Source organism: Lactuca serriola, chromosome 3 (genome assembly GCF_051521515.1).
Source record: "Lactuca serriola cultivar US96UC23 chromosome 3, Lser_US96UC23_V15, whole genome shotgun sequence".
Lineage (NCBI taxonomy): Eukaryota > Viridiplantae > Streptophyta > Magnoliopsida > Asterales > Asteraceae > Lactuca > Lactuca serriola.
In genome coordinates this window covers 247332518-247345509 of record NC_136410.1, presented here as the reverse complement: position 1 = coordinate 247345509, position 12992 = coordinate 247332518, and positions in this window count along the sequence as shown.

Genomic DNA, 12992 nt, shown 5'->3' with positions numbered 1-12992 from the left:
TTTGCAACATTTGACGTAGCATATTCACTTAGTAGTTGATCCACATTAATAAGAGTCCCACAAAGCACAAAGCAAGCAACATTTGGTCAACAGAAAATCTAACCAACATATCCCTACTCAATCCACTCTAACCACTAATCTGAAGATCATACAAGCATGCAATTCTTAAAGCTCATACAATCAGGCATATAAAGGCATCTTTCCTATCATAAAATCCTGAGCAAATCCTTATCCCTAATCTAGCATGCAATTCTCACAATCATATCATATATCAAAATAAACATGTATTGATATTCTAGAAAGCACTTAATTAAGCTCAGCCGATTGCACGCATCACACCCCTTTCTTTGATTAGAAACCCTTTTAATAAAACATTAATTTTATGAAAATTTTCCCCAACCCCTCAGTTTGAGTCCCATGCATACCCAAGAGTATGCCCGAATCCCTCTAACCAAGGCTCTAATACCAACTTGTAACATCCCAAAATCAAAACACCCATTTATCATTTAAACAAATCCTTAAAGGTATTTTATAATAAAACAGTTATTGGAGTACAATCCCAAAATCTCAAGGTTGTGGAAAATATAGGTGTATGCGCTGTGATCAAGTCGGGACCTTCCCTTCAAACTGGAGATACCTGAAACCATAAACAAGAATTGTAATACAAAATGTAAGTGAATTCCCCAAATACCACATACTATACATAACATACGAGTCATACCTATCCAACATTAAATAGGAGGTGTTATGTGCCAACCATAGTCTTGCCATTATGCCACGAGTCATATCATGGTCTTTCCTTGCTAAGCCGGGGACCAAAACCCTAGGTCTTACAGACAAGTTCCAGGAGCCACCTCCTGGTCTTCCATGGAAGAATCACAAAGACAACTAGCATACAATCTACATCCACTTAACTACTTATCTGCCAGAGTCCAAAGTATGGTCTTGCATATAGATTTGTTAGGAGCCACCTCCTGGTCTTTCATAAAAGTGCCAAGGGCCACCCCTTGGTCTTCCTATAATACGTAAACCCAATAGGCTGACATTCGTGCCTTTGACCCATAGTATAGTGAGAAAACTCACATCGCACTGCTGAATCACACACAATTAACAATCGGAGTCGAATCGATATCCTCCCATCCATACTTAGGTTAAAGGACCATTTTACCCCTTAACTAGTTTAGCCCAAGACCAAGGCTGAATCTTTCAATCCAAAAGGTCCAAAAACAAATTAACCGTCCAAGGCCCACGTATGGCTTAATTTTTCAAATTGGCCATAATTCAGAGGGACTAATAATGCCCCCACACAATTAAGCCCAAAAGATAACCGAAACACAATGCCCAAACTTGAATGGCACAACAAACCGAGTATACAGGGCGTACTCAACACATATGCGCAGCGTACTCTCTTAGAAGCTTGTACGCTAAGCGTACCTGCTTGTATGCCTAACCTACTCACCCTTTTCAGCCCAAAACTTGATGCAACAATTAATCCCTTAAGACAAAGCTCCAAAACATAGATCTGACTTCCTTAAGTCGGATTATCACGTAAAGTTGCTAACTTTACATTCATGCATGGCTAAATGATGTTATTAAGCATAAAAAGGACTTAGTAAGTGACTTAAATCATGCATGTGATCAAAGATGACATAAATGTTGCACCTCTATGCTTAAGGAGTCCAATACAAACTCAGATCTAAAAGGAAAAGCCCTCAAAACGTCTTAACTCTTCCATCAACCCAAAAAAAGACCAAAAACATAAGAAAATAAGTTATAAGGAGATCTAAACATCTACAAGCCAAGGTTTAAACTTGATACATCAGAAAGCTTACCCAAAAGATGATGACTTGGAACCAAAACCTTGTCACAAAGCAAGGCAACCTCAAGCTTCTCTACTTCCTTCGAGTTTCGGGTTGTGCACTGCTAAGCCAAATCTTATAAAATTCATAACTTCCTTATACGAAGTCAGATTTGGGTGTTCTTTTTTTGTATGTTCTTGGTTGAACGTATACTAAAACATTTGTTTATATTTGTAAGGTTAAAAAGTCCTCCATCGTAAATTCACTATTTATGTCTCCCGGTGTCGTGCCGGTTTTGCCGTAAAACTTCGACAAACCATAACTTCTTCGTTATAACTCAGATGTCGGCGTTCTTTAAATGTATAGCACCCTTCAGACGTATTCTAAAATTTGGTTAAGATTATTTATTCTAAATAACCTTTTGTCGAAAATTCGTTTTCGACCCCTATTATCTCTAAATTGACTAACCTGGATCTACAAGCGTTACACAATACTACAAGTTGATTCAAGTAGTATGACTTGATCCGAATCATGTGTGATAAAGGTCACCTAAGCATGAGAGGTTCGAAGCATAAATTTGAGAAGCATGGCATGTTAATAAATAGTTGTTTAGGATCTTAGTATATCGGAGTTATATATCTTCTGCAACTGGTAATCATTAGCTAACAAGTTTAATTAATTAATCGGATAAAGGTCACCTAACTATTTACTTTATTCATTACTTCGGCTCTCGACTTTAGTAACTTAATGTTTTTGAAACAAAAAATGTATTAATTTTTAAAGTGTAACACCTGATTCTCGGTATGCATTTAATTTAAAGCATTTCTGTATTTTCTCTGGGACTTGACGAGTTGGAGGCCCAACTCGTCGAGTAGGGTCGTGATCCGTAGGCATTTTAAGTGACCTACTCGATGAATTGGGAGACTGACTCAGCAAGTAGGTGCTGTTTGAGGGAAACCCTATATCCTAGGGTTTACACCCTATTTAAACACCTTATTGCAGCCTCCATTCTCCCTTATACTCCTAGAACACCTCTTATCGAAACCCTAGCTGCTTTGAGTGATCTAAGGCCATTTTTTTTTGCTTTTGGGTGGTTGTGAAGCTTGGAAGGAAGGGGGAGCTTGGGAATTCGAGTTGGGGCTTGTAGATCCAGAGATCTTATTCCATCTTTAGCTCAATCAATTTAAATGCGCCATGTTTTGGTCTTTCTTTTGGTTGTTCATCTTTAGGGCTTAGATTTTGGGTGTATTTAGGGCTTTCTAAGCCATTTACGGATTTGTGAAGTGATTCATGGAGTTCTACTTTCAGATCTGAGTTATTGGAGGGGTCTTGTGACAACCCGATATTTCAAGACGATATGATGGAACGCAAGTCAAATTTAGGTCAAAATTTAACATTCCTAAAATCTTATTTGGGTTAAATAAAGTAGAAGGAATCGTATCAAGGTTTTCATACATATAAAGAACCCTAAAATCCGAGTTATAACGAATTAGTTATGACCAACCAAAGATTCTCAGCAAAACCGGCAATACGAAGTTACGTAAAAACTCGAATCGGAGATCGAGCGACTTTTGGCCGGAATGACCTAAACGAGAATTGAAGGTCTCGTCAATGGTATTTTAGCGGTAAAAAGTCTGGCAAAAACCGACGTCAGATAAAGATGTTATGAATTTTTAAAGAAATTCCTTAATCACGTCATTTTAATAAATAAATAATAAAAATTATTTCATAATTTGCCAACGGAATCTAAACGAAAGTTATAGATCTGAGTCTCACCTACGCGTGGATATAAATACCATCGAAAACGGAGTTCGTATGAAGAAGAGATGATTTTTTGAAGTTTATTAAATAAATTATATATAAAAATAATTCAAAAATCCGGTAATATCCGAAGGGGGAGTCAGCGTCCTCAACCAAGGTACGCGCCGCGTAACCCCGTACGCCCTGCGTACCCGAGGGCCTTGGTCTCGGTCCGTCCACGTCGCCCCTATGCGAAGCTATCCGACCCCGTCCCATCCGACCCGCCCCATCCGAAGTACGTAAGCGATGACGCCCCAGTACGCGCTGCGTACCCTCATACGCCCAGCGTACCGAGGTGGTTCAGCACCACTATAAATAGAGATGCGAGGGTCTCCGGAAAAAGGGCTCATTTCTTCTCGTTTCTCTTACGTTTTGCCTCGTTTTCCGTGCCCGTTCAAACCCGAAGCCCTGGTCATTTTGCTCAAGTCCCGAAGGTCGATTTTACTCCCGAGATTCCCAAGAGTCCGGAGAAAAATCCATTTCCCGAGACGAAACTCTGCCCGGTTTTCCATCTCGCTATCTTCAAACTTCCAGGTGAGTTCATACCCCTATAATCCACACTTTTAAATCTTTTATAAATGTTTTTATATGCTTTTAAGGGGGGGGGGGGAATACAAGTAAAACACGCGATGATTATCGTATGTTATATAAAGTTTCGTTATACACTTTTTATCACGGAATCACATGTGATTTATAACTATTATAAGGAAGCTTTCATATGCAAAATGTATCACGATAACATCATATCTTTTGAAATGAAAAGTGTTGTTATTATTGTATAAATCAAACACACTGCTTATATTGTATATATATGTGTCCATCTTAGGCACTACAAAAATTATATCTTTCATAACAAGCGAGCATTTCACTAGGGATTATTATACAAAGGAGACAAACTTTTACAAAACTATAATAAGTTTTTGTGAGAACATCACGAATTTTTATATACTAGAAATACTATTGCAAGGAGATACATTCATATACAAGAATAAACGAATATTTTCATAGATACTTCAAATAGTTTTCGCAAACGTTTTTACATGTTGAGACACCTTTAGAAACTGTCTTACAAACTGTAGGTTCCCTTTTGAGTCTGTTACATTTGTGTTTTCAAACAAAGGTTTTCTCACACTTAAACTGTATTGTCAAACGGTCTTTCTAACCGATTTATCAACTGACATCAAGTCATAAATTCCTATTTATTAAACTTTTCAAAAGTTCTACAAAACTTCTTTTATGCTTTTATATTATAAATTGCATGCCTCTATAGGTATAGTTATATAAGAAATGTTTAAAATACTTAGGAAGGCTATCCACCCTGTTTCCTTTTCCTCGATTTGGATGTGGTCTGGTGGGATATCGGGTACTCTTCCGAAGGTCGTTTAAATATTAGTTATATATCATGTGTACATATATAGTCATAAATGTTCCATCAGTTAATTTAGTTCCGATACTCTTGGGTAACAAGGGTGTATAAACCTACTTGGACACTCATCAATTACATTCTAGTAAACTATTATAGGAATAGTTTAGGGAATACAAAACATTATCTCTAGTACAAGAAATTACACCAGAGTCAGTTCATTCATGAGTCTAGACTACATGCTATATGAAAGGATACTCTTACAGAGTTTCCGCTTACATGAATATGAGTACATTTACATAGATCATATATGACGAGTTACTACTACAGATGATATGTGTAGATACTGTTATATAGATCACCTTCTTATCTTTACCTTGTGATGCAATCACATAATCGACGAGATGAATTGGACTTTATATCCTAGTACCAAAGGATACCCTGAGGGACTAACCATTCCTAAAGCCACTGTTAGCTACAGAGGATGATGACTTATCTACGGACGTCTACGGTTGATCAGTTTATGGCGAGTTTCCACGCCATGTGTATCTTTACTTAAGGGACTAACTATTCCTAAACCCAGCTGTTAGCAACAGAGGTAAATGCACATCTACGGATGTCTACAGTTGATCAGTTTACGGCGAGTTTCCACACCGTGTGTATCTTAGTACCAAAGGATACAACATAAGTTATTATTACTTTTAGAGTTTTATAATAATAGTTAAACAGGGAAAAACCGTCACATTTTCCAGTGATGCGTACTTTCAAAACAGTCAGGTCTTAGTAAAAGACTACTTTCAAAACATTCAGGTCTTGGTAGAAGACTACTTTTATACTATTAGGAAATATGGGATTTTTAGAGTTTTCATACTTATACTAAATGTTTCATCAATCATTCACCAGTCTTTCATAACCACTAATCAAAGCAATGACATTAAATACTTATGAACTCACCAGCTTAAATGTTGACCTACACTTTCAAAATAACTTGTATTCTCAGGTTACAAATAGACAGGTGCTGATGCAAGGTTTAGAGAAGACGGAGCAGTCAAGACACGTCTTTTATTTTGATCAGTTATCATGTTGTCCTGTACTATGAAAGAAAACACTTGTAACTAAAATTATACTATTAATGCAATGGATGATGTTGTTGCTTGTTTACTACTTTACATTTGTTGTGATGCATACATGACGTCCTCCGCCCCAGAACGTTTCCGCCGTTCTCGGTTTTGGGGTGTGACAGATTGGTATCAGTGCATTGTTTATAGTGAATTGAGTATATCAACCCATAAAATATATACTAACTATAAATACAATGGAATTAAAAATACTTTGATTTAGAGTTTATACTTTAAATAATAAAATATTTAAGTAAGTATACGTGCCTGCATTCATACTAAAACCAGTGTCACTAGGACAGTACAAAAGAATTACGATTGTTGGGCAACACAAGTGGGCTTAGAGACATATGGTCAAAACTGGGAAGATATAGCCTGATCACCTATATTATCCGAGGGTTGACTAGCATGTGCCTAAGTTTAAATTGGGTAGTTGCAATAATGCTAAAATCTTACCAACCCTACCACAATGATAGCAATAGAACATAACATTAAAATTGAAATACTATAGGAGTATTTGGTGTTACTATAAGTACTTTATACTTGAGAACTAAAACGGGATCTTCATCACTAAGTTGATAGTTGTTAAGTGGATACACTAAGGCTATATGTAATTAGGTTGTTATAGACTTAGAATCTATGAAAATTTTATTTCAACCCTATTATGTGTGAATATGGAGTTAAGGTCACTTATTCGAAGGTCTATCCTGTTAAATTACAATAGCTGGTATGCACTTCACAAATAGCGATGTAACTAATGAAGGTTTTCTAAATAATTATCTAGATAGTTAGTCTAATAATTATTCTCTTACCCTTAAATTCTCGCATAGAAAAACATAGCTGGACTCCATCCCCACGGCAACCAATATCTTCTGAACGAAGTCATAGCTGGTTGGTTTGGAGAAGAACCATAGAATGATCATCCTATCCCTTTGGATGATCACCATGATGAAAACCTTTCAGATGATGCTAATTCCGAACCAGAGGTTGAGAACCTACCCCGAGCAACTCCCTTTCCAATTCCTAACCCTCGTCCGGCTTTTCATGGCCCGACGCCTGAGTGGGTGGAATGCTTGGAAACATGGAGCCAAGGACAAGATCAGCCCATGCCATTTATTGGCGACCGAAGCTTTTACGACCTGAGCAATGGGGGATCAGCATGTAGAATCTTGCCAATGTTGGTCTGCAGAGTGACCCAAAATGAGATTGAAGGCAGGACAGCCCTACATCAGATTGCCGAAGTTGTCGCCGATCCAAGAATGCATACCCTCCGCACCATTCATCTAGAAGATGCTCACAAGAGATCAGAAAGAAACCATGAGAACCTGCTGCAAACACTAGCTGAAAACCCGAGCCAAAGTCATAGAGCTCCAAGTACACCAGAGAGTGTACGAGAGATACCTGCTTGATATGGAACGTCAACTAACCGAACTAAGGGTTCACCGTGAGGGTGACTGTCGCCAGTAAGAGATACCTTACTACCTTCCTTGTCTTAAAGAACTGTGTTCCTGTCTATGTTCTGTGTAATACTTTCTATGTCGCTACCTTGCACTGTAAGTACTTTTGGTTAGGTCTTTATGATGTCAAGAACTATCTCCTATGGATATGATGTAAGGCCTTTTACAAGGTCATTTTCCCAAACTTTTACGTCGTAAATATCAAAGGTATTGACAGTCGGTTAACTTTTTTGTCATTCTTTATTCAAGTACTCTTATCATACTTTCATTGGAATCTATCTGAATCATGCTTTAGTCAAGTCATTTGACCGTAGTAATTTAACTCCGGAAACATTTCCAAGTCTCTTTTAATGGTTGGATCATGTTATTCACGAACCAACGATACCTCAGCTTGAACGACAAGCGTCTTGAGACCATTCTATGAACTTACTTCCACTCATTCTAGGACAACATCCTAGGGATGTAGGTCAACCCCTTGTAAACACACTTCCACTCAGTACTAGGACTGCATCATAGGGATGTAGGTCAAACCTTCAAGAACATACTTCTATTATTTACATGAACGATCGAACTACGTCTAGGTTCAACCATACTCGCTCACAAATTCATTTTTCTTTCCGTGTAACAGAATCATGTCGCCGAAGAAAAACGATCAACCCATCTACCAAACACCAACTCTTCAGATTGATGCAGCTACTTTTCAAGCTGTAGTCTCGGCTGCTGTGTCAGCTGTTCTGACCCACCTTAACGCTAACAACGCGAATGTTAGCGGGATCGTTAACAATAATTCCAATCCAAGTAACAGTCAAGTACCTCAACGAGAAACAAGCTACCACGACACCCCGAATCCCAAGCCCAAGAATAACAAACGAAAGTTCTGGGCTAAAGCTAAAGGCAAATCACCCCAAGGGGCGAGCAAAAGACAACAACATGTGGCAACCTTCGCAGCCACGACTTCTGTACCTCCTACTACCATCTCTTCTAGTATCCCAGTTATCCCTAACCTGGCCAGACAGTATGCTAGCAATCTCCCAAAGTGCAACAAATGCAACTATCACCATCATGGATTTTGTCGGAAAATGCAGTGCTTAAACTGCAATAAAAAGGGACACACTGTCCGTTACTGCAAGAGTCGGATCCAACACATTACTTCAACCACCAATGTCGAAATCTCTCGAATATGCCATCTATGTGGCGTAATGGGACACTTCAAGAGGGACTGTCCAACAGAGGAGAATAATGGTGAATCCGGAGGAGTTTGACCTCATAATGGAAAGAGACAACGAAGGACCCTACTATAGTATAGGTTCACTTCCAATCGTCAGTATTATGTATGTTTTTATAAACCATCCAAAACTAGTGCAACTAGAGTCTTATCTTTTGCGGGATCCCGTCGGTATAGGGATGCTCGTGCTGCGTATACTTGCTTTTCGAAGCATACCTTATTCGCAGCAATAGTCATGTAGAAGTCTAAAGTATCGAAACTCTGTTGATGGTTGCACGGTTGTGTTTTATCTATAAACATCTTTTGTTCAAATCTAATGTCTTTAAGTTTCCTTATGATTACGACATTATCATACTACTTGATTTAATTTTATCCTCACAAAAGCAGCTTCATACGTACATCTATTCCTCCGAAATCGTCTTTCTAGCAAAACCTTCATTCCAGAACAACAAAGTACTCGTACATAGAGCACCTCATGTTTCTCATCCTTTCCGAAGAGAAACTTAGCAAACTGCCCGAAGTACCACTCGTACAGTACGCCAAGTTCAATCCAAAGACCCACAGTTTCAAGCTTATTTATATAGGACTCGTATACCCGAGACTGTGATTGGTGAACCTGGTATGGGTTCTACTATGAACTTCAGGACGGAGACTGCCCAAGACTACGAGTGATCATGCTGCCATGTGAATAAACTTAGAAGCCCAACGCATGCCCTTTCTGTCGATTGGGACGAGAAAGTCAAATAGAACAAAAGTACCTATCCTTTTTCCTTAATTCATGAGTAATCCTACTTTATTTTAGATCTTCACGACATCTAATCAACCACAAGGTTCTGACTTCATAATCAGTATGAATTGGTTTTGTCCTTATACAAGAGGAAAGGTCACTGCCTATACCTCGAGACAGCTTAAGACGCAGGAAGTTAACTATACAACACATAATCTTGAGTCAGGGGCAGCGGTAATTGTTTGGAAGATCTGGAGGAACTACTTGTAGGATACAAGATGTACTATCCTCACAGTCCACAAAAACATTCAACATACGTTCGACCAAGAAGAGTTGTCATGATAGTAAAGTCAAACAAAAGAAGCAGAGTCGTGCCCCGATAGTGACAGGTTCGCTAGAATGCCAAGCGAGGGACTGAGGTCACTTAAGAACATGAGAAGCAAATAAAACTTCTATCCGTAGCATGTTTACCAGTTCTATTTAAACTCTAATTTCGGGACGAAATTCCCTCTAACGGGGGGATGATGTGACAACCCGATATTTCAAGACGATATGATGGAACGCAAGTCAAATTTAGGTCAAAATTTAACTTTCCTAAAATCTTATTTGGGTTAAATAAAGTAGAAGGAATCGTATCAAGGTTTTCATACATATAAAGAAACCTAAAATCCGAGTTATAACGAAGAAGTTATGACCAACCAAAGATTCTCGGCAAAACCGGCAATACGAAGTTACGTAAAAACTCGAATCGGAGATCGAGCGACTTTTGGCCAGAATGACCTAAACGAGAATTGAAGGTCTCGTCAATGGTATTTTAGCGGTAAAAAGTCTGGCAAAAACCGACGTCAGATAAAGATGTTATGAATTTTTAACGAAATTCCTTAATCACGTCATTTTAATAAATAAATAATAAAAATTATTTCATAATTTGCCAACAGAATCTAAACGAAAGTTATAGATCTTAGTCTCACCTACGCGTGGATATAAAGACCATCGAAAACGGAGTTGGCATGAAGTAGATATGATTTTTTGAAGTTTATTAAATAAATTATATATAAAAATAATTCAAAAATCCGGTAATATCCGAAGGGGGAGTCAGCGTCCTCATCCGAGGTACGCGCCGCGTAACCCCGTACACCTTGCGTACCCGAGGGCCTTGGTCTCGGTCCGTCCACGTCGCCCCTATGCGAAGCTATCCGACCCGCCATCCCATCCGACCCGCCCCATCCGAAGTACGTAAGCGATGACGCCCCAGTACGCGCTGCGTACCCTCGTACGCCCATCGTGCCGAGGCGGTTCAGCACCACTATAAATAGAGATGCGAGGGTCTTCGGAAAAAGGGCTCATTTCTTATCGTTTCTCTTACGTTTTGCCTCGTTTTCCGTGCCCGTTCAAACCCGAAGCCCTTGTCATTTTGCTCAAGTTCCGAAGGTCGATTTTACTCCCGAGATTCCTGAGAATCCCGAGAAAAATCAGTTTCCCGAGACGAAACTCTGCCCGGTTTTCCATCTCGCTATCTTCAAACTTCCAGGTGAGTTCATACCCCTATAATCCACACTTTTAAATGTTTTATAAATGTTTTTATATGCTTTTAAGGGGGGGGGGGGGAATACAAGTAAAACACGCGATGATTATCGTAGGTTATATAAAGTTTCGTTATACACTTTTTATCAACGGAATCACATGTGATTTATAACTATTATAAGGAAGCTTTCATATGCAAAATGTATCACGATAACATCATATCTTTTGAAATGAAAAGTGTTGTTATTATGGAATAAATCAAACACACTGCTTATATTGTATATATATGTGTCCATCTTAGGCACTACAAAAATTATATCTTTCATAACAAGCGAGCATTTCACTAGGGATTATTATACAAACGAGACAAACTTTTACAAAACTATAATAAGTTTTTGTGAAAACATCACGAATTTTTATATACTAGAAATACTATTGCAAGGAGATACATTCATATACAAGAATAAACGAATATTTTCATAGATACTTCAAATAGTTTTCGCAAACGTTTTTACATGTTGAGACACCTTTAGAAACTGTCTTACAAACTGTAGGTTCCCTTTTGAGTCTGTTACATTTGTGTTTTCAAACAAAGGTTTTCTCACACTTAAACTGTATTGTCAAACGGTCTTTCTAACCGATTTATCAACTGACATCAAGTCATAAATTCCTATTTATTAAACTTTTCAAAAGTTCTACAAAACTTCTTTTATGCTTTTATATTATAAATTGCATGCCTCTATAGGTATAGTTATATAAGAAATGTTTAAAATACTTAGGAAGGCTATCCACCCTGTTTCCTTTTCCTCGATTTGGATGTGGTCTGGTGGGATATCGGGTACTCTTCCGAAGGTCGTTTAAATATTAGTTATATATCATGTGTACATATATAGTCATAAATGTTCCATCAGTTAATTTAGTTCCGATACTCTTGGGTAACAAGGGTGTATAAACCTACTTGGACACTCATCAATTACATTCTAGTAAACTATTATAGGAATAGTTTAGGGAATACAAAACATTATCTCTAGTACAAGAAATTACACCAGAGTCAGTTCATTCATGAGTCTAGACTACATGCTATATGAAAGGATACTCTTACAGAGTTTCCGCTTACATGAATATGAGTACATTTACATAGATCATATATGACGAGTTACTACTACAGATGATATGTGTAGATACTGTTATATAGATCACCTTCTTATCTTTACCTTGTGATGCAATCACATAATCGACGAGATGAATTGGACTTTATATCCTAGTACCAAAGGATACCCTGAGGGACTAACCATTCCTAAAGCCACTGTTAGCTACAGAGGATGATGACTTATCTACGGACGTCTACGGTTGATCAGTTTATGGCGAGTTTCCACGCCATGTGTATCTTTACTTAAGGGACTAACTATTCCTAAACCCAGCTGTTAGCAACAGAGGTAAATGCACATCTACGGATGTCTACGGTTGATCAGTTTACGGCGAGTTTCCACACCGTGTGTATCTTAGTACCAAAGGATACAACATAAGTTATTATTACTTTTAGAGTTTTATAATAATAGTTAAACAGGGAAAAACCGTCACATTTTCCAGTGATGCGTATTTTCAAAACAGTCAGGTCTTAGTAAAAGACTACTTTCAAAACATCCGGGTCTTGGTAGAAGACTACTTTTATACTAGTAGGAAATATGGGATTTTCTAGAGTTTTCATACTTATACTAAATGTTTCATCAATGATTCACCAGTCTTTCATAACCACTAATCAAAGCAATGACATTAAATACTTATGAACTCACCAGCTTAAATGCTAACCTACACTTTCAAAATAACTTGTATTCTCAGGTTACAAATAGACAGGTGCCGATGCAAGGTTTAGAGAAGACGGAGCAGTCAAGACTCATCTTTTATTTTGATCAGTTATCATATTGTCCTGTACTATGAAAGAAAACACTTGTAACTAAAATTATACTATTAATGCAATG